Source organism: Mesoplodon densirostris, chromosome 3 (genome assembly GCF_025265405.1).
Source record: "Mesoplodon densirostris isolate mMesDen1 chromosome 3, mMesDen1 primary haplotype, whole genome shotgun sequence".
Taxonomy (NCBI): Eukaryota; Metazoa; Chordata; class Mammalia; order Artiodactyla; family Ziphiidae; genus Mesoplodon; species Mesoplodon densirostris.
This window is the reverse complement of record NC_082663.1, coordinates 150,083,479-150,100,963: the sequence shown is the minus strand read 5'-3', so window position 1 is coordinate 150,100,963 and position 17,485 is coordinate 150,083,479.

Below are 17,485 nucleotides of genomic sequence, written 5' to 3'. Positions count from 1 at the left end.
GGTATCTCAGTTACTACAGAAGGTCATACGGGTGCTGAGCTTGGAAGGGGGACTGGAGTTCAGGTTTCCTGAGTCATAAAGGTTTTCAAGTGGGGATGTTAGCTGTCATGTAGGGAACTTCTTGGATGAGACAGGTTGAGTTCCTGAGAGCTCGCTCCCTCCTGGGGGGAAACGTGGAGGAGAATCTCAGGGCCAAGTGAGCTCTGGGCAAGAGGGAGCTGGCCATCTCTCCATCCCAGACCCCAGCTCCTCCACAGCCTAGGGGGGTGGCTGTCTGAACCCCTAAAGCTCTCATGCATGAAGCTGGCGTTTCTTGAGACCAATCTTCTTGTTCTGATTCTGCAGCCCAGGTGACCCTCCCACTCTGGGCCTCAGCTTACCAATGGCAGCGAGCGCCATACCTCTTTCACAGGCTTACAAAGCAGCCACCAAACAAGGCAAGGTGCCTTTGGGAACTTGGATCAGATGTCTTTAGGTTTGTTTGTTTGTTTTGTTTTGTTTTAAATTTTATATTGGAGCACAGTTGATGAACAATGTTGGACTAGTTTCACGTGTACAGCAAAGTGATTCCATTATACATACACATGTATCTATTCTTTATCAAATTCTTTTCCCATTTATGTTATGTCTTTAGGTTTTTCAACAGGTATTGACTGTTCTCTCAACCACGACCCAAGAAGGAGTGGATGAGGGGCCTTCCCTGACTGCTGTGGGTGAATTAGGGGCTGTAGCTGGACCCATGGGCCTCACAGCTCGAGGTGTTAAAACAGTTTCTGCCGAGGACCCGGGTTCGATCCCTGGTCGGGGAACTAAGATCCCACAAGCCGCGTGGCGCTGTCGAAACAAAACAAAACAAACAAAACCACAGTTTGCACATGGGCCTTGGGAATCCTAGCTGATATTACTGGAGGAACTTCTGGGAAAGGGAGCTGCGGGGTAAGTGTTCCACTTTTGAAAAAGGCAGGGACATAGGCAGGTTCTAAAACCCGGGGTGGGGAGGTGGGAGGAACTGGGAGACTGGGATTGACATATATACACTACTGATACTATGTATAAAATAGATAACTAATAAGAACCTACTGTATAGCACAAGGAACTCTACTCAGAGCTCTGTGGTGAACTAAATGGGAAGGAAATCCAAAAAAGAGGGGATATATGTATACATATACCTGATTCACTTTGCCATACAGCAGAAACAAATACAATATTGTAAAGAGCTATACTCCAATAAAATTTTTTAAAATCTGCCTATAATTTGCATAATGTCATTTATGAAATAGAGTCACTGCAACCACCCTGAAAAAATTAATAAATAAAATAAAAGCCAGGAGGGGAACACTGAGCTTGATGCTGACCCCATGACGATTTTAGAACATTCTGCTCAGAGTTTGATCTGCCTGGAAGCCCACATAGCCAGCCCTTAGTGCCTCCCATGGATCAAGTCCCTGATCTCCAGCTTACATTTTAGTGGCAAATACTGACAATAAGCAAAGAGACAGATAAAATCATTTCAGACAATTAGGGGTGAGTAACTGAATAGACAATGATGGGGGCCTGGGGGCTATTTTTTTTAAATGAACACATGTCAAAAGATTTTATTTCGTTCATTAATTAATGAGGGAACCAGCAAGATGTTACAACGGGTTCAAAGGAAAATCCGAAGAACATTCCTATAGAGACAGGTGAGCAATGCTGGAATGAATTACAGACAGAAGAAAACAGGACTGTGTATGATTCATTTGTATTTGTCTGGACAAGAATCATTGCCAGCGAGTTCCCTGGAGGTCCACTGGTTAGAACTCAGCGCTTTCACTGCCATGGTCCCAGGTTCAATACCTGGTCGGGGAGCTAAGATCCCGCAAGCAGCGCCGCGTGGCCTAAATAAGTAAACAAATAAACAAAAGAAAACAAAAAAAAAGGATCATTGCCATAAGTATCAGTTTTCTACACGTACACAGTTGTAGAATAGCCCAAAGATGGCAAAAGGTGAGAGACCCCATAGAATCAGACCATGGCTAGGTTTGTCTAGGGGCTAGTTCTGTTATTGAAAGGATCATCAGGGGGCTTCCCTGGTGGCGCAGTGGTTGGGAGTCCGCTTGCTGATGCGGCGGACACGGGTTCGTGCCCCGGTCTGGGAGGATCCCACGTGCCGCGGAGCGGCTGGGCCCGTGAGCCATGGCCGCTGGGCCTGCACGTCCGGAGCTTGTGCTCCGCGACGGGAGAGGCCGCAGCGGTGAGAGGCCCGCGTACCGCAAAAAAAAAAAAAAAAAAAGAAAGGATCATCAGGGAGAATTCTTCAAAGGAAGTGATACTGAGCAGAGATCTGAATGAGGATATGGGAACAGGTTCCAAGGCCTGAGGGTAAAGGGTACAGGGTGGGACTGCCCCTCATGATGGAGGATCAGCCAGGAGGCCAGTATGGCTGGAGCAGCAGATTCAGAGGGCAGTAAATGGGCACCTGCAGGCCAGGCAAGTGCTTTGGACTTTATTTAAAGTGTCATGGATTCAGTCATAAAAAGGAGTGAAGCACTGACACTCGCTACAACGTGGATGCGTCTTGAGACCATGTTGCTCAGTGAGAGAAGCCAGACACAGAAGGACACATAGTGTGTCATTCCGTTTGTGTGAAACGTCCAAAACAGGCAAATCCACAGAAACAGAGAGTGGGTTTGTGGTTGCCAGGGCCTGGGGGAGGGGGGAGGGGAGCGACTGCTAAGGGGGATGGGGTAGTTTTTGGGGGTGGTGGAAATGTTCAAAAATGAGATAGTCGTGATGGTTGCACAGTTCTGTGAAAACCACTGAATTGTCCACATTAAAGAGTGAATATTCTGGTAGTGAATAACATCTCAATTTTTAAAAAGCAAAGAAACACCCATGTTTAATAACAGCCATATTCACAATAGCTAAAATATGGAAACAACCCAAATGTACATTGACCGATGAATGAAAAAGCAAAATGTAGTCCATCCACACAATGGAATATTACTCAGTCTTAAAAAGGAAGGAGATTCTACTACATGGATGAAACTTGAGGACATGATGCTCAGTGAAATTAGCCAGGTCCCTAGAGGAGTCACATCCACAGAGACAAGAAGTAGATGGTGGGGGCCAGGGGCTGGGGGAGGGGGTGGAGAGTCAGTGTTTCATGGGGACAGAATTTCAGTTTGGGGAGATGGGAAAGTTCTGGAGATGGATAGTGCTAATTTTTGCACAACAATGTGAGTATACTTAAATGTCACTGAATTTTACATGTAAAAATGGCTAAATTGGTAAATTTTATGTCATATATATGTTGCCAAAAAATTTTGTTTTAAGTTCAGAAGGAAAGTCGGCCTGGAACAGGATGTGAGGGTGGCCAGGTGCCATCTCATTCCAAAGTCTGGGAACTCCTGCGGTGCCTAATGGATTCGCGCATCCCATTGGTATGAAGTGTGGTCATTTGTGAGTAAAATTAAATGTTTTTCCTTTCCAAAAAATTAAAATTAAAAAATTGAAAGGTACCCCCCAAAAAGTATTGATGGAAAGACATCAGTAAGAATAGAATTACCATATGACCCAGCAATCCCACTGCTGGGCATATACCCAAAGAAAACCATAATTCAAAAAGACACATGCACCCCAATGTTCACTGCAGCTCTATTTACAATAGCCAGGTCATGGAAGCAACCTAAATGTCAATCAACAGACGAATGGATAAAGAAGATGTGGCACATATATACAATGGAATATTACTCAGCCATATAAAGGAACGAAATTGGGTCATTTGTAGAGATGTGGATGGATCTAGAGACCGTCATACAGAGTGAAGTAAGTCAGAAAGAGAAAAACAAATCCTGTATATAAATACATATATGTGGAACCTAGAAAAATGTTACAGATGAACCGGTTTGCAGGGCAGAAATAGAGACACAGATGTAGAGAACAAATGTATGGACACCAAGGGGGGAAAGTGGCGGGGGAGTGGTGGTGATGGAATGAATTGGGAGATTGGGATTGACATATATACACTAATACATATAAAATAGATAACTAATAAGAAACTGGATGAAAAAATAAATAAAATAAAATTCAAGAATTCAAAGAAAAAGAAAGGCATCAGCCTGGGTTTGAGCAGACATGTGCCCTGCTTTATGTTTTGTTAATCTTTCTGATAACTGAGTAAGAGCCCTGAGCGGGGCAAGACCCGTTGGAACGCTGGTGTGGGCAGCCCGGTTAGCATAGATGGAGACAATAGTGGGGGAAGGTGGACAGGGTCCTTTTTTTTTTGGCCACACAGCACTCAGGATCTTAGTTCCCCAACCAGGGATCGAACCTGCTACGGAAACGCTCAGTCCCAACCACTGGACCACCAGGGAAGTCCCTCCTTACATTATTTTTATTTATTTATTTATTAAAGTCTTTATTGAATGTGTTACAATATTGCTTCTGTCTTATGTTTTGGTTTTTCGATCCCTGAGGCATGTGGGAGCTTAGCTCCCCGAACAGGGATCGAACCCACACTCTCTGCATTGGAAGGCAAAGTCTTAACCACTGGACCGCCAGGGAAGTCCCTCCCTACACTTTTTTTTTTTTTTTTTTTTTGCGGTACGCGGGCCTCTCACTGTTGTGGCCTCTCCCGTTGCAGAGCACAGGCTCCAGACGTGCAGGCCCAGCGGTCATGGCTCACGGGCCTAGCCGCTCCGCGGCACGTGGGATCTTCCCGGACCAGGGCACGAACCCGTGTCCCCTGCATCGGCAGGTGGACTCTCAACCACTGCGCCACCAGGGAAGCCCCCTACACTTATTTTTAAAAGGCTCATGATCTGCTTTGCCATCTTCAAAACCTGAAGCTTGACATCCTCCCATTTCTCTCTAACTCTGACCCTCCTAACTCCCTCTTATAAGGACCCTATGAAATATGTATATAAATTAGTTTCCTAGGGCCTCTGTAACAAAGTACCACAAACTGGGTGCCTGGGGACAGCAGAAATGTATTCCCTTTCAGTTCGGGAAGCCGGAAGTCCAAAGTCAAGGTATTGGCAGGGCCATTCTCCTTCCAAAGGCTCTGGGGAAGGGTCTGTCCCAGGCCTTTCGCCTAGCTTCCTTCCAATAGCCTCAGGCCTCCCTTGGCTTGCAGGTGGCCAGCTTCCCCAGGTCCCTTTAGGTCATCTTCCCTCTGTGCTCATCTGTCTCTGCGTCCAAATGTCCCCTTCTTATAAGGACAGCAGTCACATTGGATTAGGGGCCTACTCTGCTCCAGCATGACCTCGTTTTAACTAATTACATCTTCAACAACCCTATTCACAAATAAAGTCACCTTCTAAGGTACTGGAGGTTAGTACTTCAACAAGTCATACATACATGTGTGTATATGTCTGTCTATCTATCTATCTATCTATCTACCTAATCTTTTTCACCAGTGACTTTGAATAAAGATGCCAAGATGCTGAAGGCTAGCTTATCAGTTCTGGGAGAACAAAGATAAATTTGGATTCAAGGCATATCACAGCAAACACACAAAGAAACACTAACCTTCCTGGGAGAGCTGTGAAGTTCTATGCACACTCTCAAAAGCCAACTGAGGGGACTTCCCTGGTGGTCCAATAGTTAAGACCCTGTGCTTCCACTGCAGGGGGCAAGGTTTGGATCCCTAGTCGGGGCAACAAAGATCCCGAAAGCCACGTGGTGTGGCCAAAAAGAAAAAAAAAAAAAAAAAAGCAAGCCACTGAGTAAAAGGGGACAGAGTTTCAGTTTGGGAAGATGAGAAAGTTCTGGAGATGATGGTGGGGATGGTTGCCCAACAATGTGAATGTGCTTAATGCCACTGAACTGCACACTTAGAAAGGGTTAAAATGCTCAATGTGGTGTATGTATATTTTAATACAATTATTATTTTTTTTAAGGTGGGTAGTCAGTTGATTCAGTGCAGTATGGGCTCCTGGATGGGATCCTGAAACAGAAAAAGGGCATTTGTGGAAAAACTGGTGACATGTAAAGACAGTGTGGAGTTTTGTTCGTGGTGATTTACGGGTGTTCGTTCCTTAGTTGTGACAAAGATACTGTGGTGATATATGACAGCATTAGGGGAAGATGGGTGAAGGGTATATGGGAAGCCTTTCTGGAATCTTTGCAAGTTTTCTGTAAATCTAAAATATTTCTGAAATAAAACATTTATTTAACAACAACAAAAAAGCAAAAATTGAGTCTACATGGGTGTATATATTTGTCAGATTCACCCAACTCTATACGTAATATCTGTACATTTTATTGTATATAGCCTATACTTTAATCTTATAAAAACACACAGAAATTAAAACACCCCCAAAAAAGTTGCTTGACCAAAAATGCCTAAAAATATGCACAGCCTTTGGCCCAGAGATTCTGTATCTAGAAATTTATCCAAAGGAAATATTTTGAGACGGTCAAGCTATAGTAACTAGAAAAGTGGGTTACAAACCAGTACATTTAAAAGGTCCCATTATTCTGGGGTAGGGACTTCCCTGGCGGTCCAGTGGTTAGGACTCTGCACTTCCACTGTGGTTTTGATCCCTGTCTGGGGAACTAAGATGTCACATGCTGTGTTGCATGGTGCCCCCCCCAAATTTTTTAAATAAATGAAAATAAAAGGTCCCATTATTCTTAAAAATATATACATGTATACTCTTTGTACACACACGGAGGTATCAACAGTGCTTATCTCTAGGTGGTGGGATAAGGGTGACTTTATTGCTTCTCTGAATATTTGAGTTTTTCTTCAATTAATATATATTTCTTTTCTAAAATAACAAAAAAAAATTTTTTAAAGAGGTAATTGCACCAGATAGAATATCCTGTGAGGGTTTTGTATGAGTTTCCTTGGGCGACTGTAACAGATTACCATAAATGTAGTGACTGAAAAACAACACAGATTAATTTTCTTACATTTCTAGAGGTCAGAAGTCCAAAATGGGTCTTGGGCTGATCCTTCCGGAGGCTCCAGGGGAGCATCGGTTCCCGCCTTTTCTAGCTTCCAGTGGCGCCGCCTCCCTGACTCGTGGCCCCATCCTCCATCCTCACAGCCGGCAGCGCAGCATCTCCCGTCTCTCTCTGTCTCTGACCCTCCCATCACAGGGTCTTATAAGGACCCTGTGATGATGCTGGGCCCCTAGAGAATCCAGGATAATCTCCTTTGTCAAGAGCCTCAACTTAATACCATCTGCAGAGTCCCTCTGACCACGTAAGGGAGCATCTTCGTAGGTCCCACGGATTAGGACACAGACATATCTGGGAGACCATTATTCCGCCCACCACAGGTTTGTATGGACAAACCAGGCAATTAATAGTGCAGCTGAGATTCTGAAAAAGCTAATGTGATTTCAGGCCACATTAATAGAGGTCTAGTACTCAGCTCGAGGGAGATGGTGTTCTTACCAAACCATTCTGGGGACGAGACCAGCATGCTGAAAGGAGACAAGGAGCCATGTCCCACGAGGAAAAGATGGACAGACAGACTGATACCTGGGCCTGGCTCCCAGGAGTTCTCTGTAGGGCTTACGGGTGGAAGGCAGAAATGATTCTGGGCTGTTCCCGAGGGAAGGAGGGATGGCAGACCTGGTCCCAGTCCTATCGGAGTCTCCTCTTACTGTCTGGCACCCAGCCCTGGGCTCAGTCAATGGGTGGTCCACTCTACTCTTTGGGGGTGGACCAGCCCAGTATCAGGAGAAACTCCTGGAAGCCTTGTCGGGGGCGGGGGGATCTTTCCACCAGACTCATTTGGTCAAAGTGCTGACAGGGCTGCTGAGGCCTAAGTCAGAGAATCCAGAGCCAAGTTCATTTCCTAAAGCCATGCAGGTGTTTGCACACCTGTATTCATAAGAGCATTATTCACAGAAGCCAAATCGACAGATGATGGATAAACAGATGATCCACACAGTGGAATATTACTCATCTTTAAAAAGGAAGGAGATCCTGACACTCACTACAACATGGATGGACCTTGGGGACGTGATGCTCAGTGAGAGAAGCCAGACACAGAAGGACAAATGCTGTCGGATTCCACTCACAGGAGGTCCCTAGAGGACTCAAATCCATAGAGACAGAAAGTAGATGGTGGGGGCCTGGGGGAGGGGCTCGGGAGTTAGTGTTTAATGCAGACAGAGTTTCAGTTTGGGAAGATGAGAAAGTTCTGGAGATGTTTGCACAACAATGTGAATGTACTTAAAACCGCTGAGCTATGCACCTAAAAATGATCAAGATGGTAACTTCTGTGTATATTTTACTACAATAAAAAAAATCAGGGTCTGTTTTAAAAACAGGACTAAAAAAAAACCCAAAAGAAACTATTTCGGGGTCCAACTTAACAGAGCGCAGCCTTTTTATTTTCACAAGTGACGACATTGGAAAGAAAAGAACGTGAGAGCCACCAGCCACAAGTACAGAGTCAAATGGCTCCCAGCTCAGCTTCTGGACGCTTCAAGCCCTGCCGTGACCACTCACAGGCACATTGCTGGTTTTGTGGGCAGGGACTTTGTCTGACTGCCCTGGGTGCCCCATAAACCCGGAACTGGTGCCCGGGTGCAGGGAAAGCCAGGTGAGGCGCCGGAAGCCCCTGGTTCCCCAGTGGGTGGATGCCTCCTCCCATCCAGGCTCCTCCCAGGTCCCCAGAGCCCCACCCAGACGAGCTAACATTTAACCAGTACACCCCGGGGTGGCCAAACCAGGTGTGCAAGTATCGAATACTTCAGCAGCTTCACGGAGGGCCCCCAGCATCACGGAGGAGAAATATTTTCTAAGCAGCAGAGGGTGGGGCAATGGCTGGTCCATGGGTACCTGGGGGGCTAGGGAGCTTCACTTAAGAGGTGGCTTAGACTGCTCCAGAGGTGGAAAAGGCAGGACTGATCTGGTGCTGCTGTCCCTCCCTCTTTCCACCCACCCTCAGGATTCCCGTCTGTGCAATGGGCCCTGCCAGTCTGTGCAATGGGTCCTGCCAGCCGGAAGCTCGCAGTCTCCGCCCGGCCCCAGCTCTTGACTACCTGAGTGCCAGTTTCCTGGATGCCCCCTCACATTCAGGCTGGATGACAGCTCCCAGGGGCCTCTCAGAACCTCGAAGGAATGCTCCAAAGCCGGGGGGCCAGCCTTTGGGATCCAGCCCAGAGTTCTGTCTCTGTCACTCTTTCCGCAGCCAGGTCCCCCCGACCGACAGGAGTTAGCTTAGTGCAGGGGGTCACATTGGGGGGGGAGGGGTGTGATTCCCCTACCCCCTGGGGACAACTATGGCTGTCATATTGGGGGAGCTCCAGACATGGAGCTGGTGGAGGCCAGGGATGCTGCTCAACACCCCACAGTGCCCAGGACAGCCCTACCCCAGGGAATGACTGGTCCCAAATGTCCACAGTGCCCAGGGGGAGAAACTCTGGCCTGGATCTAACGCGCCTGCTTGCTTCTTCCTCTACGGGCTCTGCAGAGAAGGAAAACCACTCTGCGGTGGCCTCTGCATGACCGGTGGCCAGGTCCCAGCCCTTGAGACATCCCGCTGCCCTTCCCCCCTCCCCTGGCAAAGCCTCCTCTCCACCCACACCCCTACACTGCCCCAGGCAGCCTGTCTCCACGCTGGGGGGTCCTTGGCTTTTTATCTGTGCGATGGGCCTGAGGTTGGTCCCTCAGTAGAGACGGTCTCCATGGGTCAGCTTCACCTGAGGGACCCCAGGTGAACCAGGCCAGTCCTGTCCTCCCCCACCCCAGCCCCTGCCCACCCAGGGCCTTCTACAAGATGGCACCCTCTGGGGGAGCCTGCAGAGCGGAGGGGACCACAGCCAGGGAAGGAGCAGAAGAGGAGAACGTGGCAGCCTTTCGGGTCGGCCAGACCTCCCCCTCGGATCTTTCTTTTTTTAAAATCACCGCAATTTAAGGAGGGACTCCTCCCTCCATCCTGCCTCCTGCCACGTGGGCCGGCCAGGGGAGTCACCCGCTGGCCCTCTCGCTCCCTGGGCTGGTTTGGCTGCGAGGCAGTAGCTTCAGTTTCACTTTGGTGTCACTGGTTTCACTTTCCGGGAGAGAAAGAAGAGAGACAGAGAGAGACAGGGAAGAGAAGAGGGACAGAGAGGGAGGGCAGCTGTGTCAGGTGCAAGGTCAGCCGCCGCCCTGTCCTGCGGGGCCACCGTCTGCCCGCCGCTCCCTCTCCTGACCTTCCTCTGGCCTGTGGATTCTCAGAGTCAAGGTCAAGGGGTCAAAGGGCAAGTTCTCTCTGCATGACCTTGGGCAAGGCAAGCCACCTTCTTATCCTGGGCTCCTTCCCCACACCCCCGACCTCCTGTAAAAGTGGGGCAGGGGATCAGGTCCACCCCATGGGGTGCTGGGAAGATCAAAGCTCTGCTGACCGCTGACTCTGGCCAACGAACGTCAAGAGCAGTCCCACAACATCCCCTTTGGGAGGGGGCGGAGCTAGGTCCAAGGCAGAACAGGATGTCGGCTGCCTTTACCCAGCAGGGACCCTTGGCCCAGAAACCACCAGGAAGGAGGATCCATGTGGCCTGAGTCGGGGTTGAGTGGGGAGTGAGAGGGGGACAGTGTCCCCTGAGGCCACCTGCTGTGGCTTGGGGCTCATGGTCTGGCAGATGGGGCTACAGGCCCAGGTGCCCCACTTGCTTACTGGCAGGCCTGCCTGTCGCCAGGCAATGGCGTGGCCTTGTCCCCCCACCCCTGCTGTTCTTCCTGCAGGGTGTGGGTCCACAGCCTGGGGCACAGATTCACTGCCTTCTGGGCCTGGTTGAAAGCCACTTGATGTCAGGAGATGGGCCCATTCTCCAGGACTCCCCAGACTGGACGGCAAGCGGGGTGGGGGAGAGTCACCTGGGGATGTCAAGAACATAGCTCAGGGAATTCCCTGGTGGTCCAGTGGTCAGGATGTGGGCTTTCACTGCCGTGGGCTTTCACTCCAGTGGGCCCGGGGTTCGATCCCTGGTCGGGGAACACAAGCTGCGTGGCATGGCCAAAAAACAAAAAAACCTCACAGCTCAGAGAGATAGGAAGTGTGGGAGCCAATGGGAGAGGGCAGTTCGTTATTTATTTATTTTTTTTTTACTTTTTTTTTTGAATTTTTGAATTTTATTTATTTTTTATACAGCAGGTTCTTATTAGTTATCTATTATATATATATTACATTTTAGTGTACACATGTCAATCCCAATCTCCCAATTCATCCCACCACCATCCCCCCACCCTGCCACTTTCCCCGCTTCGTGTCCATACGTTTGTTCTCTACATCTGTCGTTTTTTAGTATAACAGCTTTATTGAGATATAATTCACATACCATACAGTTCACACACTTAAAGTGTGCGATTCACGGATTCACTGGTTTTCATTCACAGTGTTGTGCAACCATCACCACTATCTAATCTTAGAACATTCTCATCCCCCCAAAAGGAAACCCCGTCCCCATTAGCATCACCCCCATCCCCTCCCCCAGCCCCTGACAACCAGGAACCCACTCTCTGTGTCTGTGGCTCTGCCTGTTCCGGACGTCTCCCATCAGTGGAATCACACCCTGTGTGTCCTTCTGTGTCTGGCTTCTCTCACTGAGCATCGTGTTCTCAGGGTCCATCCACGGTGTAGCGAGTGTCAGGGCTTCACCCCTTTTCACGGCTGAGTGATGTTCCCGGGTATGGATGTGCCTTTTTCCGCTTATGCATTCCTCAGCCGATGGACATTTGGGGTGTCTCCAGTTTGGGCTGCTGTGAATGAGGGCAGGTGTTAACCGAAGTAGGTGTTGATTGGTGCATATCCACCCACCATAAGTGATGTCTGGGGACCCCACGTTTTCTGGGGGGTAAGAAGCACACCCTAAAAGGCACAGAGAGAAGGAGCACCCCCAGGGGCGGCCCGGTACCCAGTCTCCCTGGATCTTTGCCGGATGCTGGGGAAACACCTTCCCCATCCCCAACCCCCGCCCAGGTTGGCTCCAATTGTGAACCCAGAACTTCAAAAGGGAGAATTTGAGAAGCTCCCAGAACCTCAGGGGCCAGCACCGTGCAGCAGGGCAGTCAGGCTGGGAGCAAGGCCCCGGAAGATGGCCCCTCCCTTTTAATGAGTAGAGCCGGGCTGGGGGTGGGCCGGCCGAGGCGGGGGAGGGGAGAGCAGAGGAGAGGCAGGAAGGGGAGGAGGGCAGGGGCGGGGCTTCCTCAGAGGGCAGGTAGGCAGGCGGCTTCTTAGCACCTGTGCCGGGCTTTGCGCCGCCCCTTTGGCGGGGAGCCCCTGGGCAGGCGAGGAGGAGGGGGAGAGGGAGTCACACAGGATTCCGTTCCTGTCACTCCGGAGCCACTTCCTGCTCTTTAATGTGGGGTGAAAGCAGGAGACAGCGCACCTCCGGGTTCACGCATCGCGGGGAGACCCCACCCCTCTGCGTAGAAGCTGATCCCACTCGCCCCTCCCCCTCCTCCAGCCCAAGTCCAGGTGTGGGGAGACCCGGTCCAGCAGCTCCTCACGTGCTCACTGGGCACCTGTAAAACGTCTTTGGGGAAATACCCGCCTTTTTAATTGGGGCGACTCTTTTCGTTGCTAAGTTTTGAGGATTTTTTCTTTTTCTTTGTTGTAAGGATTCTTTATATCTCCTGGGTACTAGGCCCGTCTCCCCTACAGGATTTGCAGATACTTTCTTCCCACTCTGTGGGCATTCTCTTCACTCTTCTAAGGCCGTCCTTTGATGCACCCAAGTTTTCAATTTTGATCAAAGTCCAAGTTCATCTATATTTTCTTTTGCTGCTTGTACCTCTGTGTCATGTTGAAGAATCCACTGCCAAGTTCAAGGCCATGAAGATGGGTGATGGGAAAGTCAAAGGAGCAATTTTGCTGAGGGTTTTACATGGGTGGGGGTCTGGCGGCCCTCAGCAGGGGGAAGGGAAAGGCTGCCTGAAGTTTGAGCAGGAGCTGAGGGTGGGGAGGGGGGAATGGAAGAGGAATTCCAGAACAGGGAACAGCAGGTGCAAAGACAGGGAGCCAAGAGTGAGTGAAAGGCTTGCACTGCCTCCCCCTCCCCCCTCCTCTTCCCCCTCCCCCTCCTCTTCCCCTCCCCCTCCTCTTCCTCCTCCCCCTCCCCTCCCTCTTCTCTCTCTCCTCCCCACTCCTCCTCCCTGACACTCTGACCCCCGGGCAGCCCCTACCGCTGTACACTGGGTCCCCCCAGAGACATCAGGGGTTGGGGGGTGACATGTCTGTGCTTAGAAACATCACTGGTCCCCACCTCAAAATCCAAGGCTGTTATAGAAGAAAGGAGATGGGTGGCCTGGCAGGGGAGCTGGTGGCGGGCTGACCCTGTGTGTGAACTTGCAGGTGAGTGTAGTGGGTGGGGCATCCCAGCCACACGGGATGGGGGAGGGTTATGGGGGCTCGGAGAAGGCAGAGAGCCCTCCCCAAGAGACACCCACAAGTGAAGGACCAGGAGCTAGGCAGGTGCAGACGGAAGGGAGTGAAAAGGCTCACAGGTGAGCAGAGTAGGAAGTGCGACAGGACAGACAGCAATGCCAGTGCTGGGGACAGGTGGGCTTGGTCTTCTGGGAGAAGAGGGGACATGGGGACAGGAGGTAAGGGGCCAGCCTTTACCTCCACCCAGGGCAGGCCACCAGGATGAGGGTATTTGTGGAGCGATAGGTCTAAGGGGAAGGTATAGGGGGGGTCTCTGTGACTTTTTTCTTTTTATATTTATTATTATGATCATTATTATTTTATTTTTTTTGGCTGCACCGGGTCTTAGTTGCGGCACACGGGATCTTTGTTGCGGCATGCGGGATCTTTGGTTGCAGCATGTGGACTTTTTTTTTTTTTTAATAAATTTATCTATTTTTATTTATTTATTTTTGGCTGCGTTGGGTCTTTGTTGCTGCACGCGGGCTTTCTCTAGTTGTGGCGAGAGGGGGCTACTCTTCGTTGTGATGCGCGGGATTGTCATTGCAGTGGCTTCTCTTGTTGCGGAGCACGGGCTCTAGGAGCGCGGGCTTCAGATGCAGCATGCGGGCTCTAGAGTGCAGGCTCAGTAGTTGTGGCGCACGGGCTTAGTTGCTCCACAGCATGTGGGATCTTCCTGGACCAAGGCTCGAACCCGTGTCCCCTGCATTGGCAGGCGGATTCCTAACCACTGCGCCACCAGGAGAGCCTAGCATGTAGACTTCTTAGTTGCAGCATGCATGCGGGATCTAGTTCCCCGACCAGGGATTGAACCCGGGCCCCCTGCATTGGGAGCGTGGAGTCTTACCTGCTGGACCACCAGGGAAGTCCCTCTCTGTGACTTTTTGCAGGAGAATCTGTAACCTGAGGCCAGCTTCCCTGGATGTCCATGCCCTCCTAGCTGGTGTGACCCCCAAGAGGACGGCCACAGTGGGGACTGGCCTGGCCCCCTATGGTGGTATTTCCGAGCATCCAGCTTCTTTGCTAATTCATCTTCCCAAACCTGCTTGTCTGAGTTCACTGCCCAGCTTGCAGTCGGCCATCGTCCCGGCCATAAAGTTCCAGTTTCTTAGCCAGACATCCAAGTGACCTGGCTCCCCACTCAGCCACCATGTTGTCCTGCACCCAAAGCCAGTGGGGGCTGAAATGTTGACAGGCTTCCGTTCGTTCACCTGGTAGGCACCCAACACCCCAGCCCCTATGTCCCCCCCACCCCCCCAGAAACTAAACAGTCAACACGAGGTCCAGTAGAGGCAGACCTGACCCCTTTCTGAGTCCAGGCGCCCTTTCGGGCCCATTAGGAATGGGCACTGCTCTGCTGGATGGTTGTTAAAGATCTTGCACCCTGGCCCCGCTGCCACGCCCTTGCTCACGCGGGTTCCCCTGCCCCGGATGCCCTCTCCGGTCCAAGGGTTCTCAGCGTGGACACCCAGTCCACGTCCTTCTGCCTGCTGCTGCCGCTAGGGCTGTGAACTCTCCAGCACACAGGATGTGGAGATGGGGGGGCGCCCGGCATCTGTCGGGGGAGCTCGGAGCCTCTGGACGGGTCCCGTGTCGCCAGGGCTCAGGGGAGGACGATGGGGTTAGCTCTTCTGGCCAGTTCACGGGGTGTAGCCAGGGTGAAGGGAAAAGGGATTCAGGATGCTGAGGAGGAGAGGGTCTGCTCCTTCCTGAGGGGTCAGCAATAGCCACCTCATTTGGTCCGGGATGACCCCCTTGCAGGGGGCGTGACCTCCCCTGGGGGGGGTCAGGCGAGGGCTGGGGGTGGGGAAGAGACTCAGCTGCGGGTCTCGGTCCCTCCCTCACCTGAGGCTTCTCTCTGATTCTCCAGGTGCTTCTCTGCGGGCCTCCCTCGGTCCCCAGGGAAGCCTGTGCAGAAACCCGAGCCTCGGTTCAGGCTGCCATGGGGCCTGGCCTCCCCCTCCGCCCTCCTTCCTCCTCCAGAGCCTCCCTGTCGTTGCGACGGGGACTGCAGACCGGGCAGGTCCTCCAGCCACTGGCCTGAAGTTCAAGCTGTGGCCTCCAGCCCCGGGTGGGCGGCTGGGGGCCCGCACACCTGATCAGCTGGGAGCCCCAGCCCCGGGAGGCGGGGCGAGACCCGCAGGGCCCCTGCTGGTTTCATTTTGAGGCCGTCCCTTCCCCTTCCTCACTCCCACTCCGCCCGCCCGATCCCCACTTTCTGGGAAACGCTGTGGCAGCTTCTTCTGAACTGAACTCAGTTAACCCGGAGTCCACCGAGTTCCGCCTCCCGGACCTGAGGCTTCATGCCCGGCACACACCTCCACCCCCGGGGCTGGCTGAGCGCCCTTCTCCAGACGCCTTGCCTTCCAGAAGGTTCTGGGCCGCCCCTGCCCACACGCCCCCTGCCACACCGTGTCCCAGGCTCTGGACACAGGAAACCTGGTGGCTTCAGGCAGGGCTGCCTTGGACATAGAAGACCCAGGGTCTGACTTCTGCTACTGGGGGACTGTGGCCTTCTACACTGTCGGATCCCGGGAGGGGCGTGGGCTAAACCAGCTTCCTCCCTTCACTGCTGACAGGGGGCCAGGTTACCCTCTAGGGGGGCCACCGCGGGCTTGGTGGGCGAAGCAGCATCCCCTGCCCCACCCGCTGGATGCCAGGAGCCGCCCAGCCATGATGACCACAGATGCCCCCAGACGTGTGTCCCCTGGGTTGAGGGGGCAAGACTGTCCCCACTGAGACCCAGTGGGCATGATGACAGCTGGGAGAGGACAGAGCAGCCTCTGGCCACGTGGGGCATCGAGCACTGGAGATGTGGGCTGTCCAAACTGAGATGCACCGTGAGGGCAAAACACACAGTATCACAACTCCATACCAAAAAAAAAAAAAAAAAAAAAAAAAGGAAAAGACCAGACTAATTTTCATATCGATTGCAAAGTGCAAGGGTAATATTTTGGCTACATTGGGTTAAATAAAACATACCATCCAATTACCTTCGCCAGGGACTTCCCCGGCGGTTAAGACTCCGCGCTTCCACCGCAGGGGGCACAGGTTTGATCCCTGATTAGGGAACTAAAGATCCTGCCTGTCACGTGCCACGCGGTGAGGCCAAAACAAAAAACAAACAAAAACATAAACCAGAAGGGTTAACTCTTCTTCCTATTTTAAATGTGGCCATGAGGAAATTTAAGTTGCGCCTGCAGCTGAATGATGCGCGTGCGTCCCAGTGGCATCTGAGGGCGCAGGGGGCCGAGACCCGCCTGGAATCTGCCTGCCGGTTCTGGGTTCTGCACACCTTCTTTCCTTCCATTTTCCTCTTGCCCCATCCCCACAACGTCCGTTACACTCAGAGAAGGGAATGTGACGGTCCGGGGCCGGGGCTGGTCCAACCTGAGAATTCCACTGGATCAGGCGGGAAGGCATTTGCCCACCTGTGACCCCGAGCTTTTAGATGGCTTCTGGCCCATGGCCAGGGTTGGGGGTAAAAGCCTGTGGCACCCTGATTGAGCTGGGCCACCTTTCCTGGCTCATCACTTATTCCAAGGTCACTTGTGAGCTGCTCAGGGCTCAGAACCAGGCAGGGAGAGTCTGCTCTCTGGGGACACAGAGGTCAGCACACGTGGTGTTGTAAAGTGCTGTTTAATATGATGAAAACTTGGACCTGAGGAGAAACTTGCAACGACAAGACGCTGGATACCTTCTTCTTCCAAACCAAGCGCAAAAGAAACCAAAAAAACAAACAAAAAAACCCAAACCCCAGAAGCGAAGAAAACTCAAAACCCAAGTAAGAAAACACCCAACGGGTGAGATTCTGAAGCTCCTGGATTCATTTCCTGATTGATTTGTTTTTGGACAAAGAGGTCAGACAGAGGGGCGCTGGGGGTCCCAGGGGCCTGAACAGGGCAGCTGCATCATCTCACGTACTTGGCCATCTCGGGGTTTAAGGAAGAGCCACGGGGAACCTTGACACAGAACACAGTCTCTCACAAGAAGCTCGGGAGAGGCCAGCAGCCTGGATGCCTGACCCCACCTTCTGCCTGGACCCCTACACGTCAGGAGACCCCAAAACCAACAGATGTTACATGTTCCAGGAAGAAGAGCCTGCCCCCTTGCAAGAGAGGACCTCGACAG